The following is an 18,967-nucleotide window of genomic DNA, read 5'->3' as shown; positions in this document are numbered from 1 at the left end:
AATATATCATCGACATGTAGTACCAGAAACACAATTTTACCTTCGTGTATTAACTTGTAAACAGAAGGCTCATCTATTGACTGTTCAAAGCCGAAGCTTTTCACAGTTTCATCGAATCTAATATTCCATGACCTAGATGATTGCTTTAGTCCATAAATGGATTTAAGTAACTCACAAACCTTGGTCTCTTGACCTTTATCCACGAAACCGTCTGGTTGAGCCATATAAATGCGCTCGTCAAGATTGCCATTTAGGAAGGCTGTCTTGACATCCATTTGCCAGATCTCATAGTCGAGAGCTGCAGCTATGGATAGGAGTATGCGGATGGATTTAAGCATCGCAACTGGCGAGAAGGTTTCTTCATAGTCAATCCCTTCTTGTTGGGTATAACCCTTAGCCACAAGTCATGCTTTGAACGTCTCGACGTTCCCATCCGGACCCCTTTTCTTCTTGTATATCTACTTACACCCTACGGGTTTAATCCCTTCATGAAGGTCTACAAGTTTCCATACTTTGTTGACATACATCGAGTGCATTTCAACTTTCATGGCGTCTAGCCAAAGGTTTGATTCAGAACAAGCCATCGCTTGCCTATAGGAAACAGGGTCATCCATGTTAGAGACGGCTACGATAGAGTCTCCATAGGACATGTACCTGTGAGGCTTTTAAGTAACCCTTCCACTACGTCGAAGTACTACTTGACGAGATTCTGATGAGTTAGGTTGTGTTTCAGTTGGGGTAAGAACAGTTCTTACAGATGAGGTAGAAGCTTCCTCACCCAACTTTTCTTCAAGCACAATTTTGCTTCTAGGTTTTGCATCCTTCATAAAGTCATCCTCGAGGAAACGAGCATTCGTGCTAACGAAAGTCTTATCGTCCTCGGGACTATAGAAAGTAAAACCTTTGGTTTCCTTTGGATATCCAACGAACATACACAATTCTGAACTACTAGCCAACTTGCTAGTTTTTTGCCTTAGCACGTGTGCGCGGCCAAGATTCACTTAACGGCCAGTCCATCGTTCATAAGGAGTACCAGGAACCGTCTTGGACGGAACTTGGTTTAGAATATTAGCGGCTGTTTCGAGGGCATATCCCCAAAAGGAAAGAGGGAGTGATGAGTAACTCATCATTGATCTAACCATCTCTATAAGAGTTCGGTTTCTTCTCTCTGACACTCCGTTTTGTTGAGGTGTGCCAGGTGCGGTAAGCTGAGAAGCGATACCTTCTTCTTTAAGAAAGTCATCGAACTCTCCAGACATATACTCACCACCTCGATCAGATCGAATGGTTTTGATCACTTTGCCAGTTTGCTTTTCCACTAAAGCCCTAAAGACCTTAAATACGTTAAAGGTCTCGAATTTGTGTTTGAGCAAATAGACAAAACCATATCCCGAGTAATCATCGGTGAAGGTCACGAAGTATTTGTATCCTCCACGTGCCTGTTGGCTGAGCGGACCACATACATCAGAATGTACTAGTTCTAGCAACTCAGTGGCTCTTCAACCCTTATCGGAGAAAGGTCGCTTAGTCATTTTTCCTTCTATGCAAGATTCACAAGTAGGTAGTGAACCTATTGCAGAGGCTTGGAGTGGACCATCCCTCACAAGTCTCTTAATCCTATCTAGACTGATATGACCAAGTCTTAAGTGCCATAGGTATGTTGATTTTGTTAGATCGGATGATTCAGAAAGTTTGATCCTCTTTGGCTCCCTAATTAGATCATTATCTATTTCGGTGTCTAAAAGAGAAGGTTGAGTGGGATAGATGTAGAAAATAGCATTCTTCATACATGCATCAGTGACAAAAGAATTATCAGGAAACGAAATACGAATTCCATTCTTAATGAACTTTAAACAATAATCTTGCTCAAGAAGATGAGCAACGGATATTAAGCTCTTCCCAAAGGTAGGAACAAAATAAACATTATTCAAGTTTAAAGTGCGGTCTTCAAAAGACAGCATCACGGATCCCATAGCCTTCGTAGACACCAGGCTCCCATCACCCCATTTGAAACAGAACTCGCCTTCCTCTAAGCTTTTGGTTTTCTTGAAACCATTCAAGGAACAACAAATATGGTTAGTAGCAACGGAGTCAAGAATCCACGTTGATACATTATCTGCTACTAAGCATGCTTCGGTAACTAGTACAATAATATGTTCCTTTGCTTTGAGATAGGCAGGACAGTTTTTTTTATCGGCCTTGTGAGGTCTCTTCTTAGTTCCAGAGGCGGAGGCTTTTTGCTCAGTAGCATGTGCCTCTCCTTGATTCCTCTTTCTCTTAGTGAGACCTTCATCAGTATGAAGCTCCTTCATAAGCTCGGTAACAACGTACTCTAGCTTGTTCATGGAGTAGTTCCCCTTGAAGGTATCAAAAAATTCGGGGAGAGTTTCCAAGATCATATCTATTTTGATTTCCTCGTTAATCTTAGATCCTAGGATTTTCATCTCATTCAGGTAACTAACGATCAGCATCGTATGGTCCTTGACAGGAGTCCTAGCCTTCATGCGATAGTTCATAAACTGTCGGACTGCTTGTTGCCTTGTTTGACGCCTTTGCCCTCCAAACATCTCAAGGAGATTGTAGAGCATGTCACGATGTTGTTTTTGCAACACATTGTTGATTGATGCTAAGATATAGCATCTCGCAATCTCATCAGATCAAAGCCAGACCGCTAAGGCGTGTTTGCCCTCTTGAGTCGAATCATCATTCGTCAGAGGAGGACACAGGGTGGTGAGTACCGATTTGTGCTTGTTAACGGTAAGTATTATGTCGAGGTTGTGTTTCCAATCTACGTAGTTCTTGGTTTCGAGTTTGTTCGAGGAAAGGATGATCGAGAGAGTGTTGAGAGACATGTTGCTTAATTAAGTTGAAACAAGTTTATGATTGAGTCTTTGGTTTAGGATTTAAGTTTGTTTAAGACTTGATAAAATCAAAAGGTGTTATAAACCAAACGATAATTTACTCCCTCTAGAGAAGGCCGCAAAAAATCTCCATTTATAAGTAAATGACACATCATTAATGCTTAGCCAAGATGTTAATACATCAATTTTGACTAGCCACCTTTTAAATTGGTTTGATCACTCACATCCTTTCGCAGAACCTCAAGGGAGGATTACTAGGGATTGAGCCTAAGTGTGCAACCAACCACTTAGTCCAAAAGGTCAACTTTGAAAAACAATCCCCCAAGGGGAGGCCTTGTCATCATCGTCTCACTCTCGGACGTAGCTCATTGAGCAGTGATCGAAGCAAAAACGCCTTGGAGTACTCCCATTTAAGAGAGGGTCGCAAGAGCGGCTCTTAGTCCCACATTAATTGCTTCTTTCATTAGTGTTGGGGATCGTGGGTTACAAACAACGAATATAACCCTCCACTTAGTTTTTGGAGTTGGTACATCGACTCTTATAAGTTCAGAAACGGATTTCCTAGTTAGAGAGCGACAGAGCGGACAACTAGAAGAGAATCCTAGATCTTCATGTTCAGAGCAGTGTTAGTGCATAAAGGCACAATGGACATACTCGGATATTTTTCTATTTTCTATTTCGGGAAAGTGCATGAGGGAAGTGTGAACTTCAACTCACTCGAACACTTGAAACTTTGAGATTACACATCTTTTTATTTTTCGGCTTGTCTACAAGGAGACCTCCCACTTAAATTTTCAAGAGCATATAGATTTTGAACATATGTGATATAGATATAGTTTTGAAAAAATTTTGAAAACTTATTTGACTTGGATGACAAAATATTTTCAAGTTTTAAAACGAAAACGGTTTTTCAAAATTCAAACTAGTTTTGTAAAAATTCAATTTCAATTTCAATGTCTTTTTAAACCAAAACCGGTGGCATTGGAAATAGGACATACATACCTTTAATTTGATTCAAGAATCATTAAATTTCAATTTCCGAGCAGAGAGTTATGCCACTTTTACAGCGGGTTTTACTCCAGCTCGAAGAAAAAGAAATAATTAAAGTTCGGTCTTTTTAGGTGCGAAAATGAATCGAGTGTAACAGAACGTTTTAGGAAGTTGTTAAAGCTTTTATTTGTATTTTATTAGCAAGGTATTAACATGGTATAAAAGAAATAACAATATGCATAAAACGATTCAAGTAAATAAAAGAAACTAGTAAGACAAGAAAACTAGTCACAAAATTTACTTGAAATTTTCTCAAACTTAAAAACACGTTTTTTAATATAAAAAATTAAAAACTTTTAGAACTTATTCTAATGTGTTTTAATAACATCCCAAACTCATAGAAAATCAACATGATTTTTCATTTAAAGGCAAGAGCAATAAATTAAAAAAAAATCTAAGAAAACAATTCTAACTTGTCACAAAATTAGTAAACTTTCGAAAACGATTTTCAAGCTCATAATTTTAAATACATGTACATGCATATCTTTGACCATAGCTCTGATACCATTTGTTGGAATCGATCTAGGGTTTAAGAAAAAGTTTAACGCTTCGGTAAGCGGCGGAATTTTAAAAAATTTCTTTTACAAGTAAAACGTTTTTACTAACCTAGACAAGAGCAAATACACGTAAATAAAAAGCTATTATGATCATTAAAAATTTACTAACCTTTTTAGAAATTTTAACATTGATGAGCTTTTGGAAAAGGTTGCAACGTTCGTCTCCCTCACATCACGTCTCTCTTCTTTTCCTCGTTAACTCGAGCAACCACGAAAGTTTCTATCACTAAATCACTCAAGATAAAAAGGAATTAGTGTGTGGGCACTTTTAAACACTACAACTTAAGAACGAGTCTTGAAGTCGAAGAGCTAAACACTAGGTCAAATGAGGACCTAGGTACCAAAAACAAAAACCGAAATTGAAAAGAGAGAGAGAGGAGAGGGGTGGCTAAGCTAGAGAGAGAAGTTCTCAATCTCTAAAACTTGGGATGAATGAAATGTGTTGAATGAGGCTCCTATTTATAGGAGAGGTCTCACCTTCAATAAGATAGTTTCCTCTTCTATAGAATATCACATATGCATGAGCCAATTTCCCTTTTCCTTCATAGAGTCACACGGCCAAGACTTGCCAAGCAAGTCCTTGGATTTGTTTCCTCTTTTATTTGCTGCTCCCTTGACTCCTCTTGGCCGAAATTCCCATTGCCATGTATAGGAAATTTTTTTCCTCTTTTTCTTTTGGCAAGTATCTTGATACATTCATGCACAAAATATTCTCTCTTTCTCTTGGGTAGTAGTTGCCCAACATGTTCTAGAAAGGCCTTCTAGAAGCTTTTCCATTTATTCATGACAACATGAAAAAGGCCCATTAAGAATTTTCAATAAAATTCTTATGAAATGAAATTAATCCACAAGGCCCAATAAATCCAATTTTGGCCGAGTTATGTATGTCATCAAATGACCATGCCACAAAATTTATTGACATTAATTTCATCCTATGTCTCAAAAGACAAAATTACCCTTTTGACAATTTTCGTAAAACTTGTCTCATTTTTGTTTTGACTTAGCTTCTAGTTTAACTATTCCTACTCGATGTGATTCGTGACAGTGACCTCATGGACCCAAGTGAACAAAGCTTGAGCTAAACACTTGGACTCAAAAGTTCACAAACCTTTTCCAAGTTCGGCTTAATCTCAACTGACTGCACTAAAGAGTTGACATTGAAAATCTCTCGGTTCAAATGAATTTCTTTTCTACTCAAGAATTCAACCAAATTATGATGAGTGGATCCACAGAATATTATCAGTGTTTACCCTTCATGAATATCATCAACTAGTCGGGATTTACAAAATTACCATTCTATCCTTCTAGCTTTTATTTCCTCAACTCCTTTGTCGCTTGTGAATAAGTTTGAAACAACGTATTGAGGAGGAGCTAACAAGTCACATTGTTTCATCCAAAAGAGTCAAGACTCAATTTGGACACTAGCCAGTTCAATTATTCACACTCTAAGGAACAAAGCATGAGTTGATATGCATTGCATTTCAGCAATCTTGTACATGAATTCCATATCTATGAGAACTTCACAAAGTTACTCATGACATTCTTACAACTTAGTACTTCACCAATAGGCCTTGTTCGGAATCACATAGTGAGTCCGATCTCCGACTTTCTCAAATGAGAATATGTAAGCTGTGAAATGGCATGTCTTATTTCAGGATTAAGGTAAGCACGATGCAATTCATACGTAGTGACTTCGAGACATAAGAGGTTAAATGGTTTGTTCTTATTTTGTCTCTAGAAGTGCACTGGTCAATTCAGTACCTTCGGAAGATACCTAGAAGAACTATAGAGTCTCCAACTCTCAATGCCCCATAACCAGACATCATAGATTCTCCTAACAATCGTACTGAGGTCAATAGTCCTTTGACCCTTAGATTGCGAATATATATTGTTTTAAGCAAACTACGAAGAGTTTGTTCATAAAAATCTACATTTGTCTCTTCGTAAGTTGTTAAGTTTGTTTATGGACTAAAGACTAATGTTTTATCATAAAGCTTCAAACGGACAAGGAAGAATGAATGAACGTTTCTACTTTTTATTAATGAATAAGCAATTACAAGCAAGAGTCTTCGTGAGACTTTATTACATCTAATGTATAAAATAAATCTAATGTACAAAATAAAGACTACAACTCTTCTTGTGGGCACCATTGACAACAATAAGGCCCAGTGGCCGATATACTATAAAGAGGGGCCGACGCCGGGCAGGAGGTGGCCCGGCCAGGTGGCGCCGGCGAGGGGGCGGCGGCCTGCCCAAACCCTGGGTGAACCCTAGGCCCAAATGGGCCGGGCCTGTGTGGTGAGGACCCAGCCGGCCAGGAACCGGGCTGGGCTGCTGGTTCAAGCGCTCGTGAGGAGGGCCCAACCGGCCAGTGGCCGGACGGGGCCGCCGGGCTGGACGCGCTCGAGGAGGACCCAACCGGCCAGGAGCCGGGCCGGGCCACTGGGCTGGGCGCGCACGGGGCGAGCACTAGGACCCCCGGGCAGGGCCCATGGGCCGGAGACCCAGCTGGCTGAGAGCTGGGCCGAGCTGACGGGCCGGACGCGCGCGCTGAAGGCCGGGGATCGCCTGGGTCGGGCTCGCGCGTGGAGGAACCAACCAGCCCAGAGATGGACTGGGTTCTTGGGCTGGACGCACGCGTAGGAGGGAGCATGGCCGGACCGGGGCTGGGCCGGCCCAAAGAAAGTGGCCCGAATGGTCGGCAGCCGGGCGCGCGCTCAGGCAACCATGCCGGGGCCGAGGGGAGCCGACCGGCTCGATCAGGCGGCCGTGAGGGGGTCCCCCCTTGCCTGAGCAACGCCCAAGACGTCGAGCGCTCGAGCGATTCGTCGTGCCGTCACGTCACGCCCGCCGCGATGCTTTCCTCGATCGCGCGAGAGGAAACGCGGGCCTCAGCCTTCCCGATCGGAGAGTCGGCCATACGTGGCGATCTCGATTGCTCAGGTGTCGACGTCCCGAGTTCGCTCTCGATTACTAGTTTCATGAGCTTGAGGAAACGTTACAGCATCCCGGAGTCTGTGTCGATCTTAAGACCATTACCCGACGACCTTCTGACTCGCCCGCGAAATGGGTACGCCGCGATTGACGAGGCGAGCCTTCGAGGGGGACTGAGATTGCCCTTCCAACCGGTTATCCAGGAGTTTTTGGTTCAATTAGGGGTACACGCTTCGCAGATGTTTCCATCCTTCTACCGAGCGGTTGCGGCGTGCCATATGATGCTCTATCGAGCAAAGAGGAGGGCCGTTGCTGCGGACGACATCCAGGACCTCATGATGGTACGAGGGGTGCCCGGGAAGCCGGGCTCCTACCTGGCATCGCATCGGAAGCGCCTCCCCATCATTACCAAGGTCACTTTGAAGCACAGATACCCTTGGGTGTGGGTGTCCGAGTCAGCTTTCGAGGTTGCGCCTCTCGCCTTCGGCCCCACGGTCGAATTTTCACCCGTGGGCGATATCGAGGGCCCCGAGCTCGACGCGGTGATCAGGGCGGTCCCGGAGTCGAGGCGGCAAGGGTCGCTCTTCGAGTCCCCAGACCTAATGGCGAGGACTGGGTGGTTCGTACCTGGCGACGACACTCCCCCATGCCCTAGTCTCGATGCGGAGGTTACGGAGGATCCTGAATCAGAGGCGGGGGGTTCGTCCGCCCTTCCCCCCGACGTGGAGGGTACTAGACATACACATGCTTCTGCGTTATCGCACTTTTTGTTGTCCTATGCTTATTGCTATGTTCTAAGCGGCTGACGCCCTTTCTCTTTTGCAGATACAATGGCCCGACATCGATCGCGTGCACGAGTGCCGAGAGTTGCACCTACTGTCGAAGCTGCAAACGCGGCTCGTCCCCGAGCTGAGGCTCGTCGAGGGAGGTCGCCATCGCGGGTGAGGAATGAGGCGATCTCTTCCAATAAGCGACCATCGTCGTCGACCTCCTTCGGTTCACCCTCCGGCCACAAGCGTGCCCATACATCGGCGGCGGCGGATAGCATGGATTCGATGCTTCTAGCGGATGCGGCGGAGCTGAGGGACCAGTGCTCCCGAGGGATCCTTGAAACCTCTCTACGGGATTTCAAAGGTCTGCTGACGAGGAGCGACCTTGAGCATTTCCAACACGGAATCGGCGACGCCCGAAAGGTATGATTCGCTTGCTCGTCTCATGTGTAACCATTATGCTTATTCCGATTATGCGTATACCACCTGTTCCCACAGATGCTCGCACGTCAAGAGCGAAGTGACCGCATTCTCCGGGACCTGTTGCGGCACATGCAGATTCTGGAGAAGGACAAGGAGAGTGTGGTGGCCGACCACGCTGCCGCTCTAGCGGGGGTCCGTAGCGCACGAGAGTTCCAAGCACTCGAGGAGGAGCTGAAGCGAGCTCGCGAGGAATCGGCGGCCGAGAAATTGCTTCGCATGGCCGAGCAGGAATCCCGGGAGAAGGCGGAGCAGGGGGGCGACACCTTCTTAAAGGAGACGAAGAAGCTCCAGGCGGCACTCTCGAGTCGGGACGAGGAGCTGAGCATCGTCCACGCTCGACTATCGGTGAGCGAGATCTCCCAGGTCAAGGCCGAGAGGGAGATGGATTCTTTGCGGGCGGAGGTGCAGACCCTCGTCGAGGAGAAAGACGACGCTGTACGATCCAAGACGGACTTGGAGGATGACTGGGATCTCGCGTTGGAGGTGGCTTGTTAGGAGGCGGCCATACGGGTCCGAGACGCGACCGCGAAGGAGAACGCGTCTCGCGGGACCACCTTTTCCTTCTTTGATGCCATGTTCCCTCCTTTGGATGATGAGCCATCGGCGGACGACCCGCATCCTCAAGTCCCCGCGGAGGCCGCCCAGTCGACGAACCGCCAGTTTGGTGGAGAAGCTACCGGCGGGTCAGGCTTCCTTCGTCCCGAGGATGACGCGGAACAGATTGAATTTGGCTCGGAATAGCCAATTTTATTTTATCTTCCGCGCACTTGTTTAACGCTTGCATTGTGTTTCTTTTGGATGCTAGTTATGTTTGTCTTTCGTTCGACATTTTCCGTACTTTCGGATTCTTTTTGTTGAGTTGTTTTATGCGATACCGTTTACTTTCGTATTATGCGTCGTATTTTCTCGACTTACTATGCTTAGCGTAATCGATTCGCGCAATCCATTTAGTGCGTGTCTTACGAATCCGGCTTACTGTATCTAGTGTAACCGGTTTGCACGGCTTACTGCCACACTTGGCGGCGAAGTTTCCCGCGGACGCTGGCTAGACCAGTTTCGTCCGGCGGGTGCGACTCTCTGCCATCCATTCGTGACTCGCTGCCTATCGGCGTGTGTGAGCTGGGTGGCCGCCTCGCCTATCTTCCGGCGAGTACGCTACCTATCGGTGTGCGCATTATGCATCGAGACGAGCTTGTTGTAGATGCAGTTCCCAGTGAGTGTGGTACCTGTCGATACGCGTGTCACGTTTTGGGTTTTGACTGCCGGGATCGACGGTCCGGTGCGCGGACGCAATCCATCGACGCCCCGCTGCCTATCGGTGTGCGAGGCGTGGAATCGTGCGAGAGCGTTGCGCAAGGGTCGGAGGTCCGGTGCGCGGATCCGATTTGTTGATGTTTCGCTACCTTTCGGCGCGTGAAACGTGGAGTCGCGCGAGTGCGTCGCGCGAAAAATGAGCCTGTTACCCTCATTTATCCTCATTAGCCCTCCTAGTTTCTTGTGTACTCGTAGACTAGACTAGAAATTATAATACAATAGGGTAAAGGTTTCGAAGTGAAATGTAATTCAAATATCATGTCGAAATAGTTAAAAATTACATTCCCACAAGACCATGGGAAGCTTCTTCTTCAAGTTCTCTTTGATCGTCTTGTTGACCGCCTCGGCTTGACCGTTGGCCTGTGGATGGCGGGGAGAAGAGAAAGTCTTGCTAATGCCCAATTGTTCGCACATGTCTCGGAGGCGCGCGTTGTCAAATTGCTTTCCGTTGTCGGTCATAATCGACGCGGGGATCCCGAAGCGGCAGACAATGTTCTTCCAGATGAAGCTCGTAGTGTTCGCCTCGGTGATCTTCGCCAACGGTTCGGCCTCTACCGACTTCGTGAAATAGTCGATCGCCACGATCGCATGCTTGTATTGCCTTAGGGCCATGGGTAGCTCACCGATGAGGTCGATTCCCCATTTCACGAAGGGTCGTGGCACAACGCTCGAGCATAACGGGGCCGGCGCTTGGCGCGGGATGTGGGCGAACCTTTAACATTTGTCGCATTTTTTGGCCCACTCGTGGGAGTTCTTTTTCAAGGTAGGCCAAAAATATCCGAGCCTTAGGATCTTCAATGCCAAAGATTGTCCGGCGGTATGGTTTCCGCACACCCTTTCGTGCACTTCGCGGAGCGCTTTCTTCGCCTCGACTTCGGTCAAGCAACGGAGGAGGGGCATGGAGTAACCTCTCTTGAACAAGTTGTCTTCCCTCATTGTGTATTTCGGCGCCAAGCTTCTCAGCTTTCTGGCCTCTTCTTTGTCTTCGGGGACGACTCCTGGTTTAAGAAATTCCACGAGCGGCGTCATCCATGAGGGGGGCAGAGTTCCGTCAACTACCCCTACGTTGCCTCTCGAGACGTAGGGTCGAGTTAACACTTCTATCGGGATGCTGCCTTCTCCCTCCTCGTCTATCCCGGACGCGAGGCATGCCAGGGCGTCAGCGTCGATGTTCACCTCTCGGGGAACTTGGACGATCTCGAACCATGACAGGGCCTCTAGATTCCTTTGGGTCTTTGACAAGTACGCGATCATGTTTGGCTCTTTAGCGGCGTAGTCGCCCTTAACCTGGTTCACAATCAACTGCGAGTCGTAGTGGATGCGCAGGTTTCGGATGCCTAGCTTGTTCGCCAGCTCCAAGCCAACGATCAGAGCCTCGTACTCCGACTCGTTGTTGGAAGCCTTGAACTCGAACCGCAGGGCGTATCTCAGTTTTTCCCTATCGGGATTTGTGAGCACAACGCCGGCGCCATCCCCCCGGGCGTTTGACGTGCCATCTACGTGCAGGGTCCCAGACCGGCCCTATCGGGCTGTTGGTCATCTTCTTCGACGACTCGTTGTGGTCGTTCTCCTTGTCTTCCTTGTTCTCGTTGCCTTTGTCGCCCTCGTCAGTTGAGGGTACGCTTGTGAATTTGGCTATGAAGTCGGCGAGGGCTTGGCCCTTGACGGCGGTTCTCGGTTGGAAGTCGACCCCGTACTCGCCCAACTCATGGGACCATATGGCCATTCGAGAGGAGGTCCCTTTTTGCAGGGCCTTCTCGATGGGATGTCCCATGCGTACCACGATGGGGTGCGCTTGGAAGTAGGGTCGGAGCTTTCTCGCACTCATGACAAGGGCGAGGGACAATCTCTCAATTTCCGGGTATCGGGTCTCGGCGTCGAGGAGCGCATTGCTAACGTAATACACCGGCCACTGCACCTTGTCTTCTTCACGTATGAGAACTGCGCTCACGGCCCTATCGGAAACCGCGAGGTAGATGTACAAGGTTTCGCCATTCTTTGGCTTTGCGAGGAACGGGGGGAGGTGAAATAGGCTTTCATTTCGCGGAACGCCTCCTCGCACTCCTCAGTCCACACAAATCCGTCGGTCTTCTTCAACGCCTTGAAAAACGGTTGGCACCTATCGGTTGCCTTGGAGACGAATCGCGTCAGGGCGGCGATCCTTCCCGTCAAACTCTGTACTTCTTTCACCTTTTGTGGCGACCTCATCTCTAAGATCGCCCTAATCTTCTCAGGGTTGGCCTCAATCCCGTGACGGCTCACCATGTAGCCCAAGAACTTTCCGGACTCAACCCCAAAAGCGTACTTGTTGGGGTTGAGCTTCATCTTGTAGCGTCACAGGATCGTGAACATCTCTCTAAGGTCTCGAACATGGTCGTGGGCTTTGAGGCTTTTGACAAGCATATCGTCCACGTAGACCTCCATAGTTTTGCCAATTTGATTGGCGAACATTCGGTTCACCAGCCTTTGATACGTTGCTCCCGCGTTTTTGAGGCCAAAGGGCATGACCTTGTAGCAGTAGAGTCCACGGTTCATAACAAAGGTGGTCTTGATCTGATCCGGCTCGTGCATGCAGATCTGGTTGTAGCCTGAGTAGGCGTCCATGAAGCTCAACAACTCGTGGCCCGCCGTGGCGTCCACAAGTTGCTCGATCCTCGGGAGAGGGAAGCTGTCTTTCGGGCAGGCTTTGTTGAGATCTTTGTAGTCGATACAGATCCGCCACTTCCCGTTTGACTTCTTGACCATCACCACATTGGACACCCATTTGGGGTGCTCCGCCTCCCTGATGAAGTCGGCGGCGAGAAGTTTGTCAACCTCTTCACCAATGGCTTGGTACCTCTCTCCGCTGAACGTCCGTCGTGGTTGAACGCGCTCAGCCACTCTCTTGTCGTCGTTGAGACGGTGAACCATTATATCGAGGTCGATCCTCGGCATGTTGGCATGTGTCCACGCAAAAACATCTTTGAAGTCGCGGAGGAAGGCGGCGAGCTGGGTTCGGACCTCGGACGGGAGTTGGGCACCTACCTTGACGACTTGGTTGGGCTTGGCGTCGTCCAACACGACGGGAACGAGGTTGTCCGGTGTCTCAACCTTTCGACGCTCGACATCGTCCTTTTGGTACAGTTCTCCGAAGGTGCCTCCTTCCTCTATCTTGCATGGGAGCTTGTCCCCGAGCTGGAAGACGGTGCTCACCATCTTTCCCTTTTTCTCCCGTCCACGCGTTGGATGTAGCACATTCTTGCCATCGATTGGTCTCCCAACATCATGGCTATTCCCTTATCGGTCAGGAATTTCATCATCAGGTGGTAAGTGGACGTAATGGCCTCCAATCGATTGAGGGTCGGGCGGCCGATTATGATGTTGTAAGCAGAGGGTTGGTCCACGACCAGGAACGACACAATGTGGGTGACCTCAAGCCCCCCCGGTGTCCCGAAGGTTACCTGGAGGTCGATGGTTTCTTCCGTCATGACCCTCTCCCCGGAGAAGCCGAAGAGTGGAGTTGAGATCGGGGTCGGTTTCATCCCGGATAGCTTCATCCTGTCCAGCACCGACTTGAAGATTATATCGGTTTAGCTTCCATTGTCGATTAGGATTCTCCGGATGAGGTTGTTGGCGACCGGGGCTGAGACGACTATTGCGTCGTTGTGTGGGTGGAGGACTCGTGCCGCCTCTTGGCCAGTGAAGAACATGGACTCGAATGGGGTCGGAGGAGGAGCCTCGTACGTATTGTTGATGTAGTGAGCTATTTTCCCTTAGGAAACTTCATGCACGTACTTCTTCCTCTGCGAGGCCGAGTCTCCGAACTCCGGGCCGCCCATGATCGAGCCCACGACATGTAGTTGTGAGCTCTCCGGTTCTTCAATTGTTGCTCGGTCTGTGATGGTCACCGTCGCCGGACCCTTCCTTTCTTCCCGCGAGCGTTCTCCATGCGCCGCGGCCGTCCCGATCGTTCTCAGGACATATTCTTTCAACTTCCCATCTTGAATCAGGGCCTCGATCTGACGCTTGAGTTGGTAACATTCGGACGTTAGATGCTCATGATCTTGGTGGTATTCACAGAACTTGCTTCGATCCCTCTTCGCGGGATCCTTCGTGAGAGGAGTTGGACTTCCTAGCTTGTCATGGTGCAGAGCCAGGATCCGCCCTTGCGGGGTATTCAGGGGGGTAAATGTCGAGAACTTTCGGAAGCTATCGACATGCGGTGGTCTCGGCCCGGGGAGGGAGCGACCGTTAGGGGCCTGGCCTCCCTTGTTCCTCCTCTTTCGAGGGTCGGGACGATCCCCATCCTGGTCATCGCGGGGGCGACTACCCTGTCCCCCTGACTTCCGGCCGTCTCGGCCATCGAGATAGTCCTCAATTCCCATATACGTGCGGGCTCTCGACATTAGCTCCGCCATGTCTCGCGGGACTTTTCCAACAATAAATTTGAGGAAGTCGCTCGTGCGAACTCCCTCGGTGATTGCCGTGATGGCATCCTTGTGCCAAACTCTCGGTCAAATGAGGACCTAGGTGCCAAAACAATAAAACGAAATTGAAGAGAGAGAGAGAGAGAGAGGATCGGCCAAGCTAGAGAGAGAAGCTCTCAAATCTCTAGAACTTGGGATGAATGAAATGTGAAGAATGGGGCTCCTATTTATAGGAGATGTCTCACCTTCAATAAGGTAGTTTCCTCTTCTATAGAATATCACATATTCATGAGCAAATATTTCCCATTTCCCCTTTAATTCACTCGGCCAAGGCTGCCTTCTAGAAGGCTTGGATTTGTTTCCTTTTTTGTTCCTTGCCTTGCCTTTTGTCTACTTGGCCGATTCCCTTAAGCATCCTTATGCAAATTTGTTTCCTCTTTTTCTTTTGGCAAGTATCTTGATACATTTATGCACAAAATATTCTCTCTTTCTCTTAGGTATTTGGGCGCCCAACATCATTCTAGAAGGAGCTTCTAGAAGCTTCTTCATTTGTTCATGAGAACATGAAAAAGGCCCATTAAGAATTTTCAATAAAATTCTTATGAAATGAAATTAATCTACAAGGCCCAATGATCAAGTCATGGCCGAGTGTTATTGAGTCATCAAATGACCTTGTCAAAAAATTTATTGACATTCATTTCATCCTATGTCTCAAAAGACAAAAATGCCCTTTTGACTATTTTCGTTCTTGTTTTGACTTAGCTTCCAGTTTAACTATTCCTAATCGATGTGATTCTTGACAGTGACCTCATGGATCCAAATGAACAAAGCTTGAGCTAAAATACTTGTACTCAAAAGTTCACAAACCTTTTCCAAGTTTGGCTTAATGTCAACTGACTCCACAAAAGAGTTGACACTGAAAATCCCTCGGTTCAAATGAATTTATTTTCTACTCAAGAATTCAACCTAATTGTAATGAGTGGATCCACAGAATATTATCATGTTTACCCTTCATGAATATCATCAGCTAATCGGGATTTACAAAATTACCATTTTACCCTTCTAGATGTTATTTCCTCAACTCCTTTGTCGCTTGTGAATAAGTTAGAAACAATGTATTGACGAGGAGCTAACAAGTCACGTTGTTTCATCCAAAAGAGTCAAGACTCAATTTGGACACTGACCAGTTCATTTATTCACACTCCAAGGAACAAAGCATGAGGTGATATATATTGCATTTCAGCAATCTTGTACATGAATTCCATATCTATTAGAACTTCACAAAGTTACTCATGACATTCTCACAACTTAGTACTTCACCAATAGGCCTTGTTCGGAATCGCATAGTGAGTCCGAACTCCGACTTTCTCAAATGAGAATACTAAGGTGTGAAATGACATGTCTCATTTCAGGATTAAGGTAAGCACGATGCAATTCATACGTAGTGACTTCGAGACATAAGAGGTTAAATGGTTTAATCTTATCTTGTCTCTAGAAGTGCACTGGTCCGTTCAGTACCTTCGGAAGATACCTAGAAGAACTATAGAGTCTCCAACTCTCAATGCCTCATAACCAGACATCATAGATTCTTCTAACAATCATACTGAGGTCAATAGTCTTTTGACCCTTAGATTGCGAATATATCGTTTTAAGCAAACTACGAAGAGTTTGTTCATGCAAATCTACATTTGTCTCTTCGTAAGTTGTTTAGTTTGTTTATGGACTAAAGACTAATGTTTTATCAAAACGCTTCAAACAGACACGGAAGAATGAATGAACGTTTCAACTTTTTATTAATGAATAAGCAATTACAAGCAAGAGTCTTCATGAGACTTTATTACATCAAATGTATAATATAAAGATTACAACTCTTCTTTTGGGCACCATTGACAACACGTCCGCCCATCGTAAGGGTGGATGGACGGCAGTTTGAAGTTCCCCACGCAAGGCTGCGCGAGGATTTGAGCGGCGAAGGGAGAGTATGACTCCTCGATCCCTCCGTAAGGCCTTTCCCTCCCCGACTCCCTCATCTCGATGATTTGATTCTGGAGGCTTTGAATCACAGTCACCATGTCGAGCCCGTTAGCAGGGCTGACCGCCGGGACCGCGGGAGTCGCCTGTTGACGCTCGTTGGATGCTTGGTCTCCGGCATTGGCCTGAGGTCGGCCGAGAGTCGTGGCGGGTAGCGTCCCTTTGAGAGTTAAGCCTTTGGTGGAGATCCTGTCCTCGGGAGTTTCTCTATGCCGTTAGGCACTCTCTAAGATCCGCACTCGGCGCTTGGCGCGGCGAGGCCGCTCTTTGAAGGATTGTCCGGCTGGCGCTTCGGCTATCGGCCCCATCATCTCCCAAGGTCGCTCTCTCCCCGGCGAGGGGCCGTGTCCGGCCGCATCTTGAAACCGAGGGGGCGAGTCCTCGGGAGTGTGACCATGCTTGTTGCCGCGCCGGATGCGACGGTCCGGCCAGGCCGCCGTTCGTCGTCTAGGACCGTGACGGGACAAGGCTTGGCGTCGCCTCGTCGGTTCTTGACTCCCACACATAGTCGGGGTCGGATTCATCTCAGGCGGACCTATCCTCGACGTCGTAGCCGCGGAGGTTGGCGATGAGCAAGCCGTCGACGCCGGGACGGTCTAGGAGCTCCGCGAGCCGTCGAGCCGTGTCCTCTTGGAGCACGGCCTCGGGGTCATTCACCGGGTCTTGGGACTGGCTCTCGTTATCACGAGGTTGCCCTTCAAGACGGTGTGCAAGGTTTCGGAGACCATACCTCGAGCTCATCGCTCGAGTACCAACGCAGGTAGTGGGAATGTGACTCATCTCTCGAGAGTCGTGGGTGTAGTGAAAATGAGGAATGGAAGGGAGAGTGTGCTAAGGTCGGGAGATCCCCTCCATCTAGCGCCAAAATGTTGTCGGTCGTTTTCGGACAACTATTTAGAAGCCCAAAGTGGTTAGACCCAAGGCTAGACCAAGTGGTCTCACTCCGGCTCGAGCGTGTCGGACTTGGTATCCCAAGTCGTCCCTTAGCTGTAGATAAAGCTCACCTCATCTTGATACCTGAAAAGCAGTAGAGGATACGTGAACTACAAAGGGGAAACAGAGGGGTTGAGGTAGAATGTAGAGGGTTTAGGTGTTTAGAGGCCGAGACTTGAGAGAAACGAGCGAGGTACGAGTTCGACAGCGTTTCAGTACTCAAAATTTGGACCAGGACCAAGGGAGGGACCCCGGTATTTATAGGCGACCAAGGGGCGTTATGAGCATCCCCTTGGCTGAGGGCCGGCTCGGAGCCGTTCATGGAGCGAGGGCCGGCTCTGAGTCGGCCGTGGAGCGAGGGCCGGCTCTGAGTCGGCCGTGGAGCGAGGGCCGGCCCTGAGTCGGCCGTGGAGCGAGGGCCGGCCCTGAGTCGGCCGTGGACCGAGGGCCGGCTCTGAGTCGGCCGTGGAGCGAGGGCCGACTGAGTCGGCCGTTGAGCGAGGGCCGGCTCTGAGTCGGCCATGGAGCGAGGGCCGGCTCTGAGCCGGCCGTGGCCGAGCGCCGGCTCTGAGCCGGCCGTGGCTGAGCACCGGCTCTGAGCCGGCCGTGGCCGAGCGCCGACTCTAGGCCGGCCGTGCGTCGGGTGAATCCTAGGACGGCCGCTATCGCGGCCGTCGCCGCTTTAGTTGCTTTTATTTTATTACAATTTTTTTCGATTCGATATATTGTAAGTTTAGGGATTGCATATGAAATTTGTGAAAAGAATATTATTGTGTTAGACTAATTCTTTACTGCGTTATAATCACTTTTCATATATCGTTGTTTTGGTTTAGTCAACGAGATTTTATTCACGGTTTTAGTTGAAAGAGTTTGTTCTTAAATTAATACATGAATTTTTTTGTTGATCTTAACTTTGATTTTCCGATTAATTGTTGGGGATGTGAAACTTGTAATTGAGTTATAAGTGTGGAACCGTATTGGTAATTGGTAAACGGAGCAATTGAGTAACCCGACGCCTTGTGTTTTCCTCCCATTGATTTTATAAACATTTTAATCTCTAAAACAATCTTTTTCATTTCATATTTCATTTACCACTTGATGTTTGGTTTTAGTTTTCATTTTTCAGTTTTAGCCTCCTCGTGGATACTACTCCGCTTTCTTTGTGCTACCAACGACCGCTTAGCGATTGCACAATTTGGGCGTGATCAGACGCCATCACGGCGATCACAGAGGGAGCACCCACAAGCGACTTCCTCAAGTGTATTGTTGGAAAGGTCCCACGGGACATGGCGGAGCTAATGTCGAGAGCCTGCATCTACATGGGAATCGAGGACTACCTCGATGGCCGAGACGGCCGGAAGTCTGGGGGACAAGGCGGTCGTCGTCACGCTGATCAGGACGGAGATCGTCCCGACCCTCGAAAGAGTAGCAACAAGGGAGGCCAGGCCCCTAACGGTCGCTCCCTCCCTGGGCCGAGACCCTCACATGTCGATAGCTTCCGAAAGTTTTTGGCATTTACCCCTCTGAACACTCCGCAAGAGCGGATTCTAGCTTTGCACCGCGACAAGCTAGGAAGCCTCGCTCCTCTCACGAAGATCCCGCAAAGCGGGATCGAAGTAAATTATGAG

The sequence above is a fragment of the Urtica dioica genome, chromosome 8 (assembly GCF_054948205.1).
Source record: "Urtica dioica subsp. dioica isolate 48M chromosome 8, U.dioica_male_clone48M_v1_H2, whole genome shotgun sequence".
Classification (NCBI taxonomy): Eukaryota; Viridiplantae; Streptophyta; class Magnoliopsida; order Rosales; family Urticaceae; genus Urtica; species Urtica dioica.
The sequence above is the reverse complement of the archived record's forward strand: the minus strand, read 5'-3'. Positions refer to the sequence as shown.